Raw genomic sequence first — 20,187 nt, forward strand, 5'->3', positions numbered from 1 at the left:
GTGGTCCACCTGTGAAATCCATCTCTCTCCATTTTAGAGACAAGGATGTTGTGTGGGACAGTATGAAATGCTTTGCACAAATCCAGGTAGTTTGAACTGGGCTGTCCTGGATGTCCCAGTTCTGTGGGGAGAAAAAATGAGAAAATACCAGTCTTTGCACCCGGACCCGTGGAAGTGTTGGAGAGAATTGCTACGGGAACAGCCAGCCAGTCACAGGAATGCCATGCAGTATTGAATTAAATCAAAGGGTACTAAGATGATAAATCCATATTTCCAGTGGTGCCCCCACTGCTGTCTGTATTCAGATGAGTTGGACAGGACTTTTGCACTGGATAACAATATATTGGATTTGATTCTTGCAGAAGAAGTAACTGAGTACTGTCTGGTAGTGGACAGAGGTATATGGGAACACAGCTGAGAACTAGTGATGCTGGGTCTAGCCAGCCTGGTCAAGTGCCCCTCATCCCCAGCCCCCATCAGCAGTTTTTTCTCTCTGAGGACACACAAGCTGGAAGAAGCCCTCCATTGGACATAATTGTCTAGTCATCAGTCATGGAATTATAGGTTATAATACATGTCTGGTGCTCATCTAAGTCTTTGGTTTTGGGCAGATGTAAGGTAGTTGCTTTCTGAGTTCTCCTTCCCAGCTAAACAAGAATCACCACAACTGCGGAGATGGTGGAAAGGTACTTTCTAACAGTCCGTCCACCAGTCAATTCCTTCCTAAGCACTAATTTTTTCCTGCTTGCCTGTACTGTTCTTTTTTTAATTGCAGTCATGCTCTGGCTGCTAAAAAAGACAAGCAGCTGCAGGGTGGTGTAGCAGGCATGACTGCTGGAAAACATCTTCTCCAGAGCTGCACTTCACCCTCTATTTTCCTTCTCTGCTGGGCAATCCTCTTGCTTATACCTAGTCCCCAGTCCCTGCACAAGAAGCATTTGAGAACACCTCCTTTCAGGGGTGGTAGATGGCCAGAAGGACTCTTAGCCAACTCTTTCTGGCTGTGGTATCTTTTGGGAGTCAAAGACCCTTCTTCCTCCATCCCTGTCCTACATTGTGGTCAGGCCACTTCAGCCTTGAAGAGTTACTGTGGTAGCAAATGATTTGTGTGACCAGAACCAGATGTCAAAAGCTTTTCCACTGGAACATCCCATGTAATTTCTTTCAAGCCTGCCCTGCTCACACAACATCTCTGTGTTCTAGGAAAATCACAGTACATTTTCTTCAGTTATTTTTGTCTTTTGTTTTCACGCAAAGGCCAAGGTGCTTCAGTACAGTGGGAAATAATCACAGTATTATTAAAATTTACATCCAGCTCTGCACATGTGCGAATTCATCAATAGTAAAGAAAATGTTTGTTGCCTCTCATCTGCATTAGCACCAGACACAGCAATAAGTGCTTCCATCTCATGGGACACGGTCTCCCTCCATCTAGAGAGGAGATCAGAGTGTTACAAATAGATAGATTGGGTCAAAGACTTCCAACAGCCCGTAGAGCCCAATGGAAAGTGCAGCTCCCAGACTGTCTGAAAGTCACTGAGGTGTAAAAGTATGCAAAGCAAACCCTGCACTTCTTGGACTATGTTCTCAGAAAGCCATGTTCTTAGTGGTATAAGGTCTATGCTAGAACCAACATGTCTTGCACAGTGAAAGCATATGTATGACATCAGTTGACATCAGCACTGCTGTTTGTTGTTAATGATACAGCACCTGTAGTTACTGAAACCATCTACAGCAATTCTCTGTAGTTCTACTAGTATCATCATCATCATCATCGGATGATCAGGTACCATCTTAACGAAGGAAATCTAGGGAGTGGCTGACCACTGAAGGCAAACAGACCTGTAATGGCAGTTTCCTGCAGAAGCCTGTCCCTATTTTGGTTTAAACAACAGACCTTGATGTTTTGGAAGCTGTTTTTTCTGAACCCTTTGGAGAGGGAGGTTCTGTACTAACAAACACCAGACACTGACTCCAGACAGTGTTTACTAGTCCTGAGAAAACTGAGCTTTCATTAAGTGGCTGCTTCGTGGTGCATTGACTCGCTGCTCAGTGTTTGTAAACTTCTCAGTCAGTTCCTCGTGCGTCTCTGAAAGGTGTGAAGCTGCTACAGCTCCCCCAGGGCAGTGGTGCAGCTGGCACTCAGCTCCTCCAGTCTGTCCCTTGCTTGGAGAAATCTCAGTAGCAAATTAACTGGAAATGCCAGGATCTACTATCAGAGAATTTGTGAAAAGGGTGCAGGCTCAGGCTAATCAGGCTATCTATGCAGATAGTTTGTCCAGCTTTAACTTTATAAATAGCATATACTCTGCTTCCTACCTCTGTGTAAGGGTGTGGGAGACAGTGTGTACAAACACAACTGGAAAAGCCCTTGATACATACTGTCTTTTAATTGAGTATGTCCTAGAGAGGGAAAGAATAAACATTAGCAAACAACTCTGACTTTCCCCTAACCTTTGCAATGAAATCATCCTATAATTTATGGTTCGATTTCTTAAAATGACTTTTTATTGGATGAACAAGCTCATGTGTGCATAGAAGAGTTCATCAGTCAAGAGCATGTATACACAACTCCTAAAGACTAGGCTCCTTCCCCTCCACCACCAATAAAAAAAGGAGAGTCATGAAGAATGTCTTGAGTATGAGTTGGAATCCAGACAAAAGTGGAAAAAGCATGCCCTTTTGTGTTTTATGGTACTCCACTATCTTTTTAAAGTTCTGTTTTCTTGTCAGCACTCAGCAGATTTAAGGTGAGATAAAGTGTCCATTCTTTTCTCTTATTCTTTTTTAAATTTAATTTCTTTTTCCCTCATAGCATCTGGAATCTTAAAACAAAAAAACCTCTTATGATTTATCAGCCCTAATTGTCTCGCGGTGGGCTTTCAGAGAAGCGATCATTAGCACAGTCAGACATAACGCAGATGTTCCAGTGATGACATGTCAGCAGGAGGAGTGTATTTCTCTTTTGCCTCCCCCCTCTTTCTTATTCCTTATCTAATCTCATTCCCCTCAACACATTTGTCATTTATATCGGTGTGATGTTTGTCAGTGGGAGTGAAGGGGAAGGAGCAGCTCTCGCAGCATGGCAGGGCTGGGCTGCCGGTGGTGGCGAGCACCGCTGAGCTGGGCTGGTGTTTCAGCTGCCAGGGCAGGGAGGTCTCAGTGGTGGGGTGGCCCATGCACCCCTGTGCACTTCTGAAGCCAACTCATTTACTGTGAGATGTCCTCTGCTGCGCATGACCATGGCATGTCGGGACACAGAGTAGTGTGCATCAGTGTATTAGTCGAACTAGCGGGGATTAGTAGGACTGCCTTGGATATGCAGCTGTGTTTGGGTCTCACACCTGAAAAAAACATCCCACCACCAGTAGCTGAGTAGAACATCTCAACTGCTGCCCTGGTTTCATGCCCCAGAGATGAGGCCCTTTCCATCAGGCTGTGCATTAGCAGGCTGCCTGGGTGAAAAAGGCTCACAACAATTCAACTTCTGCAGCACACTTATTTAAAGCAAAATATTATTTTTTATCTTAAAAATCTTAAAAAAAGATTTTCCTTTAGAAAAATAAATGTCCTCTCACCTGAGGGAAAGCAATAAATGCTCTAAATTATGTTCTTAATCCAGAATTAATCTGGATGACTGGACAAGAGAGTAAAGAATGGATGAAACAAGAGCTTAATTTATAAAGAAGCAGTTTTCCCTCCATCTGCCTGGCAGTCTGTGTTGGGGAGCACAGAACCTGGGGAAGCTCTGAGTCTCAAAAGGTAAAGAGTAAAACTTGTGTTTACAGCTAGAATTTTAAAACATTTTCTTCAAGGAAAACCCCTAGGGAACAGAAAAGATGAGAAGGATCCCAGATAGCCATCTTGATAAGAAACATTTCCCAAAGAAAAACCAGTGGAAGCCCTGCCAAATCAGGATCCTTTGCGCACGGTCCGTCTCCTTTTCCCCTGAAACCTGCACAGCATGCAAGATTTATTTTATTCTTGTCATGGCAAATAATTCCATGGCTGCTTTCCATTTTAGGAGTACAGGACAAATTGTTTAAGTACAATTGCACACATTTTAAGTTTCAGTATATCGGCATGAATAGTTATAACTCTCAACACATTTACACAGAAATGTCATACAGAGGCATCATATCTCCCACCATATTTTGTGTGTTTCTAACATGAGGAAGCCAGAAAATGGGGTAAGCTAGACTGCTCATCAACTTCCAGCTTCCGATTTCCCTTTCCTCTTTCATTAAGAAAGCTGTGAAAGACCTTGGGAAGAGCTGAAGAGCTCACAGCTGCTGCTCTCGAGACCGGCCAAGATATCCACAAAGACACGATCCCCCTCCTCCTTCCCACCCCCATTGCTCTCCATCTGGAGAAGGGAGATTTTGGTAGCAGCTGTGACTTAGTGATGGCAAAGGGATACAATAGCTGAGAATTACCATTAAAATTAGTGCCTCCAAACAGGAATTTGCTTCTACGATTGACTAACAACTCCAGAATTAACTTTTTGTGGCACCAATGCTCACATGCTTTTCCTGCTCTGTCTGCACAGCACAGCACTTCCCTGAATTATGCTCCTCATAATGCACTCAGCATTGGTTCAGAACAACGCATTTCACATCTAAGCGTGCTTACTTAAAGCAGAAGAGATACCTACAAACCCAGGGCCCAGAGATGACTGACTTGGGCACAGGAACTTATCTCCTGCCAGAGAAGGAAACGGGGTTGTCTCTGTCACTGGGACAAAACCATCACTGGCAGTGGTACGCATTTTCTCAGTGTGGGTAAAATGTTAATGACTTGTCCCTTCCTTGCTGGATGCCAGATAAGCTGGGTGAGAATAGATCCTGCATTACCTGCTAGTGTTGTATTAGTCCCTCGGAAAGAGGTTACTGTGAAACGCTTCCATCTGGAGTAAGTCCTGTAGTTTCCTGAGTAACCCTGTACTCTGCATGGCTAATGGCTCTGGCTTCTAAGCTTGTTGCTAAAGGGCTTGTTAGTGTGTTAACAGTGCAGTGGAGGTAACAAATTTTTTTGCCACTCAACATGTATTGATGGGGAAATCTGTTCTTGTCTATCTTAAAAATTGGGCTATACATTTCTTTGATAAAAGCTGCAGTACTGACAGAAGGCAGACTTCTTTAAAACATTTGATATTGTAGGGTACTTCGATTGCAAAGTAGATTCAATCAGAATCAGTGTCGCCCACACTGAGTGGATTACCAACTAAATATACAATATGTGTCAAAATATAATTTGGAAGCAGGAGAAAATTGGTTATTTAATGTTTTTATCAATAATCCCATAGGAAACATAAGCATTACTATAATACTGACATATATAAAATATTGATACTGATAATGATGACAAACTGCCCATCCAAAGGAGAAGTGCAGGAAGATGTAGTAATTGTGTGCTGAAGTTAAACAAATTTGGACTGCAAATGAGACACGGACTTTCAACAGTGAGGACAGCTAAATAGCTGGCAAATAACCTAATCAGGATATCTGTCAGATTAATTTAACATAGTGTGTAATTAATTCCTGAGTAATTGGATGTTCGGGAGATGCAGATAAGCACTCAAGATTGAAGAATGGCAAAATCAGAGGCACAGTATAGTCTTCGGTTTCATGTTGATGGACTGTCAGGACAGTGCTTTCATAGCTGCTATGTTGGGACCAGTGGATTTGTTTCAAGAGTAAGCAAGATTTCCAGGTCTCTGTCCTAGCATTTCCACGGTGTTTTTCACCATTTGTAAATGCAATTGCTCCTCCACATCCATTCTGGTGACACATATAACTACCAGGAATAGTTACTGGAGATGGTGCAGGAACAAGTTGAGCATACATGAGAATGTTTGAAACGCCAGTTGCTAGATGCGCTGCAGATGTTCCTCATTTGGAATACTGGTAGCTGTTCTGCTCACATTTTTTTCCAAAAATACACTAAACACTGACGTGAATAGCAAATTCTTTTCTTAATCAATACTTTCACTTTGTTGTTTTGTTCTATGTTAGACAATTTAGAAAGGAAAGAAAAAGTCACTGCAAATAGAAGCTAGAATATCTCAGACAAAAATAAGGTCCACAATGGGGAAGGGTAGTTTCCATTCTCCCCTGAATGGCATTTTTAAAAGCAAGTAGAGTTCAATATTCCTCCACAGAACCTTGTCCTGAGTCTGTCAGCCTTGTGGGAAAACCAAAAAAGAACAGTATGCAGGATATTGTATATTCCAAATACTCCAGGCATTATGAATGGAAAAAACCCCACCTATCACTGTAGATGTTATTGCCTCATAGCTTGTTTTTTCCTCTTCTCCGGCTTTCATTATTCCAAAATTATTTTGTTTGTAAACATTTCAAAATTGTAGGGCTGTGTGTAAAAAATTCTGAGATAATAGTTTTACAGATATCACATTAATTTAAAATAACTTTGTGACTTGTCCTTATATAAGTATTAAGGGCTTCAAACATTGACCCTTTTTTTTAGAAACAGTTGGTTTTAAGCAGTTAAGTATCTGGGCTAGTTTCTTCTTTTTAAAGAGGAATTTAAAAATAAAAACAGATGCAGATAAACACTTGAATTTCAGGATCAGAAATCAAGTTCTTGTTTAAAAAATATTTAATGACAAACTACATCAGCTTGAGAAGCGAGTGGTTTTGAACTGCATATCATTCACCTTCATGAATCAAAGAAACCCCAACCCTTGACAACTGTGGTCAGGCAGATATCCTAGACATGTAAGAGATGCTGGCTGGATCCTCTGTACCTGTATTTCCCCAGACTTCACATCACTAATTTATACCAAAGAAAAGTATTTTCCTTTTTTGTCTCTTCATCCCATATGCTCCTCAAAATTCAGAGCTGTGCCTGAAGGTGGAAAATGTCACCCTCTGATATACTATCTGTACCAGGTGAATGAAGCTGTGAGGCTGTGGCAGGCTCAGACCTGCTGATCTCCAAGTCACCGTCTACACAAATGGTCATCTTCTATGCCAAACACCCCTGATGCCAGCTGACTTCAGTGGGGACTGCAAGCACTCAACTTGTCAGAAGTACATACCAAAAAGTATCAAAGTTAGCCAATTATAAAATTTTCTGCCACTATTATGGCTGTGGCTTCTTATAATTAGCTTCAAGAGAGGTAAATTATCTGGTGCTGTGATGGTCCTGATGATGTTTGTGAGGCTGAGTGGGTAGCGCCCATGTCAATCACCACCCATGCGCTCAGCCGGGATGCTGTTGCAGTCCCCACTGGAATTTGCACTGGGGCTGTGCTCTGTGAACAGCAGCAGCGAGTATCTGTACTTCCCAAGAGGAGGAGAAAAATGGCTTTGTGGAAGAAACTTCCGCATTACAGACATTCCAGTTGTTCCTTTGAGCCATAGCCATAACTCCCTCCAGATGTAACCCTTCACTTCTCCCTCTTTACAAGTTTATTTTCCTTGTAAGGAAGAAAAACACGGAAAAGATTTTTGGTGGGTGTAAACCAAACTGGGAAGTACTGAATGTAAAGAATGAAGAAGGCTTTGTACAACATCTGACTACAGCCAGTGAGCTGAGTCACACACACAAAGCCATAGAAGTGCTAAACCCCACCACATGCCTCTGTCTAGGTGAAATTCATCTTCTTGCCTAACATTGCATGGGAGAGGACCATGTGTCTGCTGGTGCATATACAGGAATGGAAATCTTGGCCTCAATTTATGGCTTGAGCAAAGAGCTTTGTGGCCTCTGTAGCTCCTGCTGCAAACTCTGGGCCAGATCGAAGTCTGACGGTGCCGTACACATCCTACCTGGGAGGTTTTGATCAGAGCAAACATATACGTACAAGGCTGTGGCAGCTCCACAGCTCATGGCTCTCTGTAGATGCTCTCTGGAGCAGGAAGAAGGTACACAGTGAAAGCACTCCATTTTCACACTTCTTAAGTGTTCTAATGGTGGGAGTATGGTGATCATTTTGGATTTCAGTTTAAGTTTTGGACATAGGCACGTGCTCTTCCAGTCTTTGTGTGAAAAAGAACACTTCCCACTTTTCATGGCTGGAGGGTCATTGCAGCTAAGCCTCTGCCTAGGCCCGACAAAACAGTAACACACCTTTAGTTCCCCAGCCTGGGAGCCCCATCTGACACTACAACTAAGGGCAATGGTGAGGGGACCATAACTCTGCGTGCTATTTTGGCCTTGTGGTGAGTAACAGCATTATGGTAAAAGCTGAAGTGCAGACTGAGGAACACTGTCTTTTAACCAAAATCACCAGCCTCTGCTCTCCACCCAAAGGAGCTGTGGATGGACCTGCTCAAGAGTGGTCATGGCTGTGCGCTTCCCTGGAGAACCAACCAAGCCAAGAAAGGAGTTGCGAAGTGTAGTCCTTTTTTCTTTTTTATACTTTAGTCCACTGGATGGAGAAATCACAGCAATAGTCTCAAAATATTCAGATAGTGTTTTACCACTCCATTTTATGACACTGCTGATGTATTGTTGTACTGTGTAATGAAAGATAAACCATGGGTTTATCTTCTTTGAACACAGCTTGTCAAGGGACCTTCAGGCAGATCTTTAGCTTTTCCTGAGGTGGCAGGTAAGTCGACGAGCCTATTCTATTTGTAAATTTAAAAACAAACCCCATTGAAATGAAATAGATGAACCAAGTAATTTCTGCTGCCATCAACATTGGGCATCTCCTAGATGTTGCCAAATGTGACATCATACAATTAACTTTTTCTTCACTCAGAAGTCTTCCTGAGACTGTCAGTTCGTAGAGTGGGCCTGATGCCCAGAGCTGACCTCTGCCCTTGGGCTGCAGCTCCTTCACCTTTTTGGTAAAATGAAACCCAAAAGGAAGCTTTAGAAGATGTGGACACACTAAGTTTAATTCTCTTATCCAGAAGACTGTAGCATAAAAGAACAGAAAACATGAAAACCTTTATTCATTGGTGTCATCAAACTTCCTTTTTGAGAAGGCCCAGGAATAGGAGTGAGGACATGGGAGTGAGTGAAGACCTTCTGCTGAGGTGTGATGGGCACTTGAATTGCCACCACAAAATATCTCAGTGTGAAACCTGCTGTTTTGGTAGGTGTGAGATACAGTAGTTCTCTTCCAAGGACAGTCTGAACTACTGATTCTAGGATTCACATTTGAAAGAAAAATCTGCGTACACAGATGCAATAGGCAGGGATTATTCCATATTTTATGTCAACACAGAGATGTCCTACAGAGTATTGTTTTTCTTTCTTCCTCCTCCTGCCCCCTTGTCTTTTTCTTTGGTCTGGTTTATGTTTAGATTCTTATTAAAAACATGTGAAAGTATCACAAACATTAATTTGGCTGCCAAACGTTAGGTCCCTAAACCATATCTAGGTATCTAGAGTGGCTGATTTTCAGAGGGCTCAGTGTGGCAAAGCAAGGTATTGATTTAGGTGCCTACATACAGGTGCTTGTTTTGAGCAATCAAATTGGTAAAATTTTGGCCAGTATGTTCAGGAAAGAAATGTGAAAATGGTGAACTTCTGAGCATCTGACAAGTTAAATGCTTAAATGATTAGCAGAACATGGAAAGGCTGTAAACTTTCCAAGACATTCACTGGGAATCTCAAACAAAATAGTTGGAATTCCAGTCATCTTCAAGTTCATTTGTTACTGGCAAGGGACCACATTTAGACTGCCTGTTAGCAAACCTAAGGTTGATTTAAGAGAAATTTAGGAGCCTTAGTTCAACAGAGCAATTTGTACCACATACTAGTTGGGGCTGCTAGCCCATGGAGGTATCCAACCTTAATAGTGCTTTTTCTACTGCAGATTTCTCTAGATGCTCACGCTTTGCTGCACATACTCAGAAGTGTATGGGCATGGGCACTTCACTGCCAGAGTTTTTGCAACTGGTGCAGAATACCTTAAAGTCTGTGGGAGTGCTGAAGCCACTGAGTCTGCTCAGGCCGTGCTAGACAGGGACAGGATCAAGAAAGGACCAAAGGAGAAAAGGACACTGCATGTGTAACAGGCTCTCGGCTACAGCACTCCACAAAGCAGAGAAATGGGATACTAGGCTTTATTCAACCCATCGGGATCTGAATAACCATTTATTTCACAGGAGAAGAGCATAACTAGGTGATGGGCATGCCTGGGAAGAGACACACATGCTTCATCCCTCCCATGGCATCAGCGCCATTGGTGCAGAGAAGCGTGCTGGACACCCGGTACCCGCAGGAGAGCGAGTGTCCTTTGGCACCCAGTGAGAGGGGACCATCCGGGCTGGGGAAAAGCCCGTGCTTTGGGCCTGCTTGTGCCTTTTGTAACATAAAAGATGCAAACCGCTCACTCCTGTGAGCAGAGATTGTAACTTACCGGTCCCAGCAGACCAGTCTCATCAGCGGACGGCAGCCAGACCCTCCTGCTCCCTCTCCCTGGGCTCTCCAGTCCCGCTGCGCCGTGGGCTGCTGCGAACCGCGGCGCAGCCCAGAGCAGCGCGGGCCACGCCGGGCTGAGATGAGCTCCCGGGCGCGGCCTCGGGCCGCTCACCGTGCCACCTCGCACACCGGTGCCCTTCTCAGGACGTGGCCGTGGGACGGCGCGTCCCAGCGGCACCCAGAGCCTCGGCCCTCAGCGAGGCTGGGAGAAAGCCCACGCCGGCACTTGCTGTTTCCTCCTTGGCCCCAGACTCGCTGGATGGGCTCATGGCAGTTGCTGGCGAGCAAACCCACAGCTGTGGCTTCCACTGGCTGGGTAAGACGTTGGAGTAACTAGGAGAGATGCTCTGGATTGCCTCGACGGGCCGGGTGCCTGCTATTTAGGTATTAAGATGCCCAATTTAGGCATCCAGAATAGGGAGTCTGCCTGTGGCCCTGGTGTGCTATGACCGGTGCTTATTATGCTGTTCATAATCGTGTCATTGTTTCCGTATGCTTCCTGTTTTACTACATCCATCTGCGGCTCCATGTTTTATATGTGAAGTGCAGCCTTTCTGTGCCACAAATTTGCTCTGTGCTTAGCACATAGTACAGGCATGCCAACACCCAAATTCCGCGCTTCCCCCGCAGGCCCTAATGGAAGCAGTTAAATGAAACAATTGAGACAGTAGATAGTTCAGAAAAATGCTTCATTTCCACTTTGGGCACTAACATTTGAGTTGTTTGCCTGCTGATGCCGGCTATCTATGGCAGCAAAAATTCAGGACTTGGAGGGAAAAGAGATTGATTCTCCTATCAGTCTTTTTAAGCTGTAGACATCATCATCAGTGTGCTGAGAAGAAACGAGAGTTTTTATGAAAGCGTTAGGTGTCATCTTTACATCTGTGAGGCAAGCCAGCCAAAACAAGGAAATACAACGTTAATACACAGGCTCCACTGCCATCCTCTTCTACTCATGGTGGTTTCATTGCAGCTTTGGATGCCAATATTTAGTGATCCTGCTACGTTTAACAAAAGGCCATGCCTGGGCCAATATTTTCAAGTGTTATAATGCTTCTGACTGCTCAGCTTCAGGCAGGTCTGATTCTTCAGAGGGCACCCAGGGATTCAATGCCCCAGTTGCTTCACCTTCAACCACTACTTACTTGAGCCAACGCTCCAGCCTGGATGTTGCTCAGGGACATGCCTTTTCCTTCCTCAAAATCCCCTTCGATGATCTGATTCACGGTTGTTTGTGTATCTGTACTCCCATTCTGGGCTGTGGCATCCCCTCAGTTACAGAGACAAAAAAGGGAATACACTGGTGTGCAGTAGAGCAAAGGCAAGGTTCTGCATTGCTAACTTGTTGCTGAAAAACTCCAGAGTAATTTGTTGAGAAGCTCTAGAAGTTACATGTAATTCCTAGATTATTCTATGTTCAAAGGAAAAGCAAACCTGATCTCTTTGGTACCCATGGATCCAAAGTTGAAAAGAGAAGTATTTAATATTAATAGTTCTTCCCACCTGAACTGTTCTACGCAACGTCTTGGAAAACTATTATTTGTATGACATTTCAGTAGCTTTATATGTGACTGGATTGATGATAATGGAATAAGCAGACTTTTTCAGCAGGCCTGAGATGAATAAATAGCTTAAATCACAATACCCACAACTACTTTCCTTATCAGTTTGGTTTTACTTTACTTCACCAGTTATAACTGGTGCCACTAATAAAGCAGGAATAAGCAGCTGAAAAATAACCCTATATGGTTTCACAAGTCTGTGGGGAAAGAAAGGGAGCAGTCACATTCTTCTCCAATACAGGCACTTGAACTTGCAGTAACTGCTCCCAGGAGGCTGACGTTATTCAGCATCGATACAGCATTGTAAGTTTGCTTCAGCCTTAGAGAAAGAGGAGACCTGTTTTCCACCTGAAGAGTTTATTACCTGCAAGAGGGATCCAACAGTGTTCTTCAGCGGCCCCACTGCAGACGGGGACACGAGGGGTGCTTTGCCCAAAATTACACGAAGTTTGTGGCCAAGCCAACAAACAGTTTGCCCAAGTTCAGCCCTGCACTGAAGCACAAGGCCATCCCTTCCCTCCCGTGTTGCCGATGTAGGCTGGCAACAGCAGCTGCCCCAGAGGAAGCTGTAGGGCCTGGCGCGGTGGTGGGGAAGCTGTTAATAAAGCTCCAGGGTACATATTACGTGGGCAGCTTTGGAGGTCGGGCCTGCCTTAGCAGCCAAGAGGAATAGGCAGAGCTCAGCTAGGGAAAGGTCGCTGGGAGAGGTTGTTCTGAGGGGTGGTCTGCAAGGCATGGGCAGGGATGTTGTTCTGAGACAAGGAGGATGATCCCAGAAAGAAAAACAGGGCAAGAGATGTTACATGGAGCAACAATAGAAGACGAGAGAGAGGGTTTATCGTAGAAAAGCCGTATGTGTGCGTGAAACAGCAGGACAGGAGTGATTTCATGGACACCACCACTGATGCACACTTGGGTATCTGTGACGACATGGCCATTGCAAAAGCTGCTCCTCACGTAACCCACTCAGCAGCCCTGCGAGAACCCCATGGTTGCTGTACCACCTCTGACAGGACTGGGCTCTGCCCAAGCCTCCCTGTGGTGGAGGCGGAGTGTAGCCATGGGGTGAGACCAGCCTTTGGGAGACCTGTGGTGCCCAGCTGGGACCCTGTCACATCACGGGGCCAGGAGACAACTGGTGAAGTCAGGAATGGGGGAAGAGAGCTAGGGAGCCGCTGCTGCGGTGTGCGGAGGCTGAGGGGGATTCACGGCTGGAAGCACAGGGAAGGCCACGTGCCTGCAGGACGGAGCAAGGGCACATGGACCGAGGCAGAGGAAGAGTGTCCAGGGAGGAAACAGGGAGGCCAAGCACAGAGCCCCTCAGTCCTCTGGCAGCCAAGGAAGCCCCTCTCCATGCCAGGTCTGGGGCAATGCCATGCACTGGAGCCAATCCACACCTTTCCAGGCACCGCTCCTCCTTGGTGGTGCTCACACCCCTCGCTGCCACTTCCCCTTCTGCTGCAGACCTGCTTAGGAGGTCGCAGTTAAAACCTCAGCAGATCTCTCTGAGCATGCTTGAAAAAGACAACTCGAATTTTTTCCTGCACTTCATTCCCAACCTCCAGAAAAAGCATTTTGGAGATAATAAAACCAGCTAAACATGATCTACGTAAGATCAGTATATGCTTGACACAGCATACCAACTGCAGCACTGACACTGAAGAGTCCACAATGTGTTTTGCAAGAAGATTTGCTCTTAAAGACATCGCAGTGAGTCAATGTATTGGAAACTTAATGGCTTCACACAGATGTTGTTTGCTTAAAATGGCTGGGGGGTCAAGTTCAGGCTTACTTTGTTCTACTAAATTACAGAACAAAGACTTGGCTGGTTGCTTAGTGAAATAATGTGTAATAGATACCATAGGACTTACTTTTTGAGTATATATGGGCATTACTGAGTATATATGGGCATTAGAAAAGTGTGGTGGAGACTAAACACCCCTTCCCCCCCAAATCAAGCAGAATATATTCTCATCAATCATACAGGAATTAACTGAAAAGTTGCAGACATGTTCATGAGACAGAAGATATCCTCAGCTTTTTAAACAAGAAGCAGATGGAAAGGAGATGGCATTGATTCTCTACGATCCAAACGAGTTGAGTGTGGAGGAGCCAATGGAGCAGATATTAAACAAGCAGCACCCAACAGAGCAGAGCAAGATGCTCCAGAAATCTTTGAGGCAAAGGGAATATGTCCGAAGGACTGAGAACTGTTACGGTATCAGGATTTTCCCCTCTTGTGAGCGTAACCATTTGTTGTGGAGCACGGAGCATTTGCAGTCAGCCACAGCTGCCACTGGAGCAGCCCAACCGAGGGATGAACATGGTCCTTCCCCCCCGCGCTGTGCTCCTGCCTCATCTATCTGTTAGAGAGTATCTTGTTAATTTAAGCACCAATATCACTGTTACTAATATTTAAGTGCTTCATTAGTACCATAATATATTAAACGTAAAATTAAAGAAATAGCAGACTTCAAAAATACCAAGCAAAACATTCATTACAGCCAAACTTGGATCACTATCATCTTCACTACATCAATTAACTTTTCAATTCCATTGCTGCTTTAGTTGTGCTTCCTTCATCTGTTAGCAAGGAATTACTTCAGTTCAACTGCTTAAAACTGTCTATAAGGACTGAAGCTATCTATCTATATAGTGAAGCTTCTGAATGTATGTAACAACACTTGATAAATAAAAAAAACCCCACAAAACCCCACTTAAACCCCACTTTACTCCTCAGGGCTCCTGGGTAAGCCAGGCATAGCCAGAAAGTTTCCACAAAAGATTTATTTTTCACTGGTTTGAAAAAAAAAAAAGGTCTTTCTACTACCTTTGGATAACACAGTCTGCACTAGTCCAATGAAAGATGTTGTACAGCCTCAGCTGAAACAGTCGCTTTGAAACAGCAGCAAAGCCAGAAGCTTTTAGCTGATGCTGGAACAAATTCAAGTCTCATGTCTTTACCACCTCCTTCCTTCTCTCAAAGTCAATGAAGTGAATACAGCCCTTCATTTAAGAATGAGAGGGATTCACAGATAACTCAATAGTCCTGCCACAGCTGCAGAGATATTTTTTTCTTTCGTTATCTAATTACTAGGGAAATGGTCTTCCTCAAGCTTTGCATGAGCAATGGATCAGTTGGTCATTGTGAAAAAAAAAAAAATCACTGTAGTAGATCATTAGTCTCGTTATCTTCTGGGGTCACAACTTCTCATCTGCTGTAGCTGAGCCTTACTTCTAATCCACCCATTTTACTAATCAACCTTCTTGTTGTTTCTGATCTACTCTGTGGTAACACCTGTGTGTTTAAATGTTTGATTTCTCCTCTAGAGCCTTCTAGTCCTTCCCTCTTAAGTCATTTATAGTTGATGTAGTATCCTGCACCCTCCTTAACTGCTTAATATTAAGTCCCGTGTGTTTATGCTTGAACCCATTATGCTTGAAGGGCAGGGCTTCCGTGGTGTCATGTTCTCCTCTAGAAAAACAAATCTTTCCTAATTTTAGGCACTGTGAAAATTCAGTCTTTGTCCTTCTCCACAGGAAAGGCTCTTTCTGGTGTACTGTGAATGTCCACCACCTAGTTTAACGGTGCCATTTACCCATACTCTGCCTGTTCACATATACAGGGCATATAGGAGGGGATGATGGACTGTTAGATCTTTAAAAAGAAATTCTTCTGGTTTTCACATTAGTTGGCATGGGAGTGTTTGTTATAACAAAGCCGTAACACCCTTGGAAGTCTCAGCAGACACCCGAGATATCTCCTGGTGCCTCTTTGCCTTTAGGCAAAAGAGCCTAAAAATGGAAAAGGTAAGTCCAGATCTAGGCCTGGGTCTCCTGTCAGATTTCACCATTAAACATATTTTCTTTTTCAGCTTTTACTATGCTGACCTAACTTTTCCTCAATGCCATTAAAATATTAAAAACCAACCAAAAAAAATCAGTAAGGCTATTTGAAGAGCCAAGAGCTATCATATATACCTCAAAATGTAAAACTTTTAGAAAGGATATGTGATTCATGGAAACTTTTTGCAACTTCAGAGGTTATTTTCTGGTGCTGCGGGTCTAATGTGATAAGTGGGCAGACTGCTTTTGCTGGGAAAATGTTAACCTTCAATGACCAGGAGACCATCATAAGACACATGTTGTTTGTGTTTTGCCATAAACTTGATTTGGTTGCCTTTTATTTGTCTTGCGCAGGTATAAAATGTGCCTGCCTGTCCCCAGCTTTGCTGCGAGGATTATTTGGTGTTTGGTCTTTACAGTGATAATAAAAGAGGGCACACCCTGGCCCTCCTGGACAGGAGAAATGGGGAATCCAAGGTTGGTGTTTTGTTAATATGAATATGAATTTGGATAAACTGCTGAAGAGTAAGCTAGCCCCTGCAATGCACTGACCATTTCACATAGCATCCTCAATTCCGCTCTGCTGCTGTTATCCCGAGCTTCCTTCTGGAAAAGCAATCCCGTCTGATGCAGTCCAGTTTTGGAAAGAGTTGCTGAAGGCCGCTTTACAAACCGTTACTGAAAGAAAGAGCAACACACCACCAAATGAAATGTGGTGCATCAGTTAAGTAGAGCAACATGATGAAAACAAATGAAACCATCTGAAAAGTGAGTTGAACAATTACTTACATTCTTCTTTTTTGAAAATCGCTGTGTAAAGTAGGGTAGCATCTTGAATAGCTAAGTGCCCCTCAAACACAACATAGAGGCAAAGCAAGAACAGTCCTCCAATATTAAAAGCATTCCTGCTGTGTCACATCATAGTGCCTGCGTAAGCTAAATTCAAGACTTTTTATTGTCAAGAGGCACTACCATTACACTACATTTTAATATGGATCTTTGCCAACAATCATAAATAAAACACTCACTCATAAACAGTTCTTAAAGGCAGTGTGTCAGATGGTATTTCATTAAAAAAATTTTTGCTACAATGTAGGGGAATACCATAGGCCATGGCCAGTTAGGACTTTCTTTCCCCTGCGTATCTCGTAAGTGTTTTGTTGGTTCTTAAAAGGTTTTTTAGTTAATGTATGCCATGCCTACCAGAAGATCCTTCTTGCTAATGGATGAGATAATCACAGCTAAAAGGCAAAGAAAATCAGTGGCATCTTCAACAGATGTCTAATGTGGGAAACCTGTAAAAGCTGTCAGGGCAAAAAAGTTGAAGACGACAGAAAAAATTGTAAATGAGTTACAGAACGGTGACAAGAAATAATTCTTGTTAACAACCTGGTGGTTAAATGAAAATTGTATTTGATAAATAGTTTTTAAGGTTAAATCCATAAGTGACAACATACTCAAATGTACTCGTCCCCGTTATGTAAATTCTGAGATTTTCACAAAACTGAAAATACTGCTTGACACTTGATACTCTTAATGCTGCATGGATGAAATAACTGGACAGCCTTTCTCAAACTCAGCAAGAAGCACCTGAAATAAAAGATGAATGTTTCCGTTTATGAGACCGCTGTGGTGGTCATAGCAATAAACAGTTTTAAAAGTCTTTAATCTATAAAGTAACCTCCTGTTTTTTCCGTTCTCTGAACTAATCCTGTATTCTCAGCAATTAGCAGCTCACCGCATACATTTGGAAGAGCAAGGCTGAATTGCTTTTACAGAAAACTGCATTTAGTAACTCATTACAAGGCTGACATCACTGAAAGTTCAGTCATGTAGGGATGTGGCAGAGGTTATCGTGCAGCACATTACTAATATACTGGGGGAAAGATTATGTCAACTGCCTGCTAGTGTCCACATCCAGGATGCAGCCTCCCCAGGGGATAAACACTCTTGGCAAGCACTGAAACCCAGAAATCTCTTTTGCAAAGCTGTTTGCAATTTGCAGCCAAAGCTGTCCACAAACGCTGGGACCCAAGACTGCAGCCCTTGACAGCACACGGCTCCAGACATTTCCATGGGGGAAGTTTAATCTACAAAGATGTAGAAATATAAAACAAAGTTTTGCTCAAAGTAACTGTTTGTCAGATCATGTGCCTCTAATTTGGTTTCCAGTGACATTACACAGCTGCAGCCAATGGATTCCAGCCAGGCCCAGCAGTCACTGAGGTTCTTTTTGGTTTAAATTTAGTATCTGAACATGTTTTGCCCATGATTAAAATGGAGAGTAATTGCTCAAAAGTGAACCATAGATGTTACAACTGCAAAGAACTTATTAGGTCACCTAGTCCCATCCTCAGAGCAGTGCAGGATTGAAAACACATTGCAACAAACACTGAACAAAGCTGTGTTTGTTTTTGTTTTTTTTTTCCTATTCTTTTTTTTTCTTTATTGTAATCATTAATCAGTATATTCAAAAGTTTACAAAACAACCACAAATGCCAGTGTAAACATGCTTCAGGTATATAAGTAATATAAAGTATTGCACATACAAAAGTCCTATGTTCCGTATCTCTTTATGGTGCTATTTCATCAGAGTATGGGTTGTGCAGATGATGTGACTGTAATGAGCTAGCTGACCTTATTTCACAAGCTGCTACACACAACATTTCAATATTTACAAAAGCTAGAAGCAAACTGTCTTTTTCATGGGAGGATGATTTTGCCTGGAATGTATGGGATACAGAGGTGTGCAAGTACGGGACAGGTTTGCTTTGCAGTGGTATTTATCAGCTGATCTCTCTAACCTACGGGGTCAGCTCAAACCCATTTGGGGGAAGGCATCTGTTCGTGGTTTTCGGGAGGACGGCGAAGTGGTCAGGCCTCCCCATCCTCAGAAAATGGAGATGAAACACTCCGCATGTGTTCCCTCCTCTCATTAGGTCTCATGGGCATGTTGCATCTGGTAAGCTAAACATTACATGAAGGTCTTCTCGCAAATTTGCCTTAGATATGAAGGTGGAACACAACGTGCTCAGGCTTCCTAGCTCCTGCTTGGATTTCACAGATCAGCCTGCATGCAAGAAATGGTAAAACTGTAAAATCTCCTGTCAGACTGACAGAAGTGACAATGTCTCATGGGTAGTCCTGTCCTGAAGTCTTAGGAAGCAGAAGGGCAGTTGTTACCTAAAAGGAGCCAAGCAGCATCAGAATGGATGAGGCCATTGGCTGATTAAGAAGCTGAGATAGATTGGAAAGAAAAGGAGCTCAGGAGAAGGAAAGTGTGGTGTATGTTTCAGAAAATGAAAAATCCCTCCTGAAGTTTACAGAATATAGCTAATTTCACTCTCACAGACAGCAACCTAAGACTCAAACTATCAGACACAAATTTACACAGGTCAGAGCTTAGAGCCCCTCCTGCGATCAGGACCATTTGCTAATAGAAGACAAAGAATGAAGCCTCTCTTCTTCAGAATCCTTGATTCAGGAAAAAAAACAAACTAAATGTATATTTTTATTCTTTACCTCAAAAAATCTTTTCTCCTTTTTGTTCATGCTTGGCTGGCTGGCATCCTATTTTTCTGCATAAATACAAATCCTGCCCACCTTCCCTGCAAGACTTTGCTTAAGAAATAATTATATTAATCCCTAAACTTTGCTGAAATCAACACTTGAAATATGCTGCCAGCTTGTAGAGTGTAAAATAAAAAAAAAAACGCAAAGATTTCTTTAGATGAACAAAGTGTTAGGGTCTACAACACAAATTAAACACAAGATACAATGGCAACAGTCATTTCACTTTAAGAGGCCATTTCAACAAAGTAACAGGACAATGGCAAAGAAAAAATTTATCCTAGCCCAAAACCCCCAAGCCTGCTGAAGATCACCAGTGTGGCTGTGATGATTTAAATCAGTGTTTCACAAATGACTGCATCCTGTGTCAGCTGTACAGGTGTCAGCCATCAGCAATGCAATGAGAGCGTAACTCATTCCCTGCTCTATACTGTGCATGGATTTAGTTATCTAGGTGTGATACTGCCAGCTCTGGGGTGAAAGAGATACAACATGTACTTGTTTATCATATGCCTCATCTTGTAAAATATTGCATAAATCTTCTGCTTTGCAAAACATCTTATAGCCAAGAAAGATGCGTTCCGTGTGTACAATGGGTTTACTTTTCTATTTACATGCAAGGTAAGTACATGATTTCTATTTTCTTACTTTCTTCTCTCAAAATCTAAGTTGATGATTATATCAGACACTTATCCTGAAAAGGTGGAAAAATAAATAATTATGCCACATCTATAAAGTTCTTCATAGACTACCTTTGTTTTTCGGAAGTACTTTCACAGTACTGATATATTGCTTGTCTCCCTGA

Source organism: Phaethon aethereus, assembly GCF_964289735.1.
Source record: "Phaethon aethereus genome assembly, chromosome: 2".
Lineage (NCBI taxonomy): Eukaryota > Metazoa > Chordata > Aves > Phaethontiformes > Phaethontidae > Phaethon > Phaethon aethereus.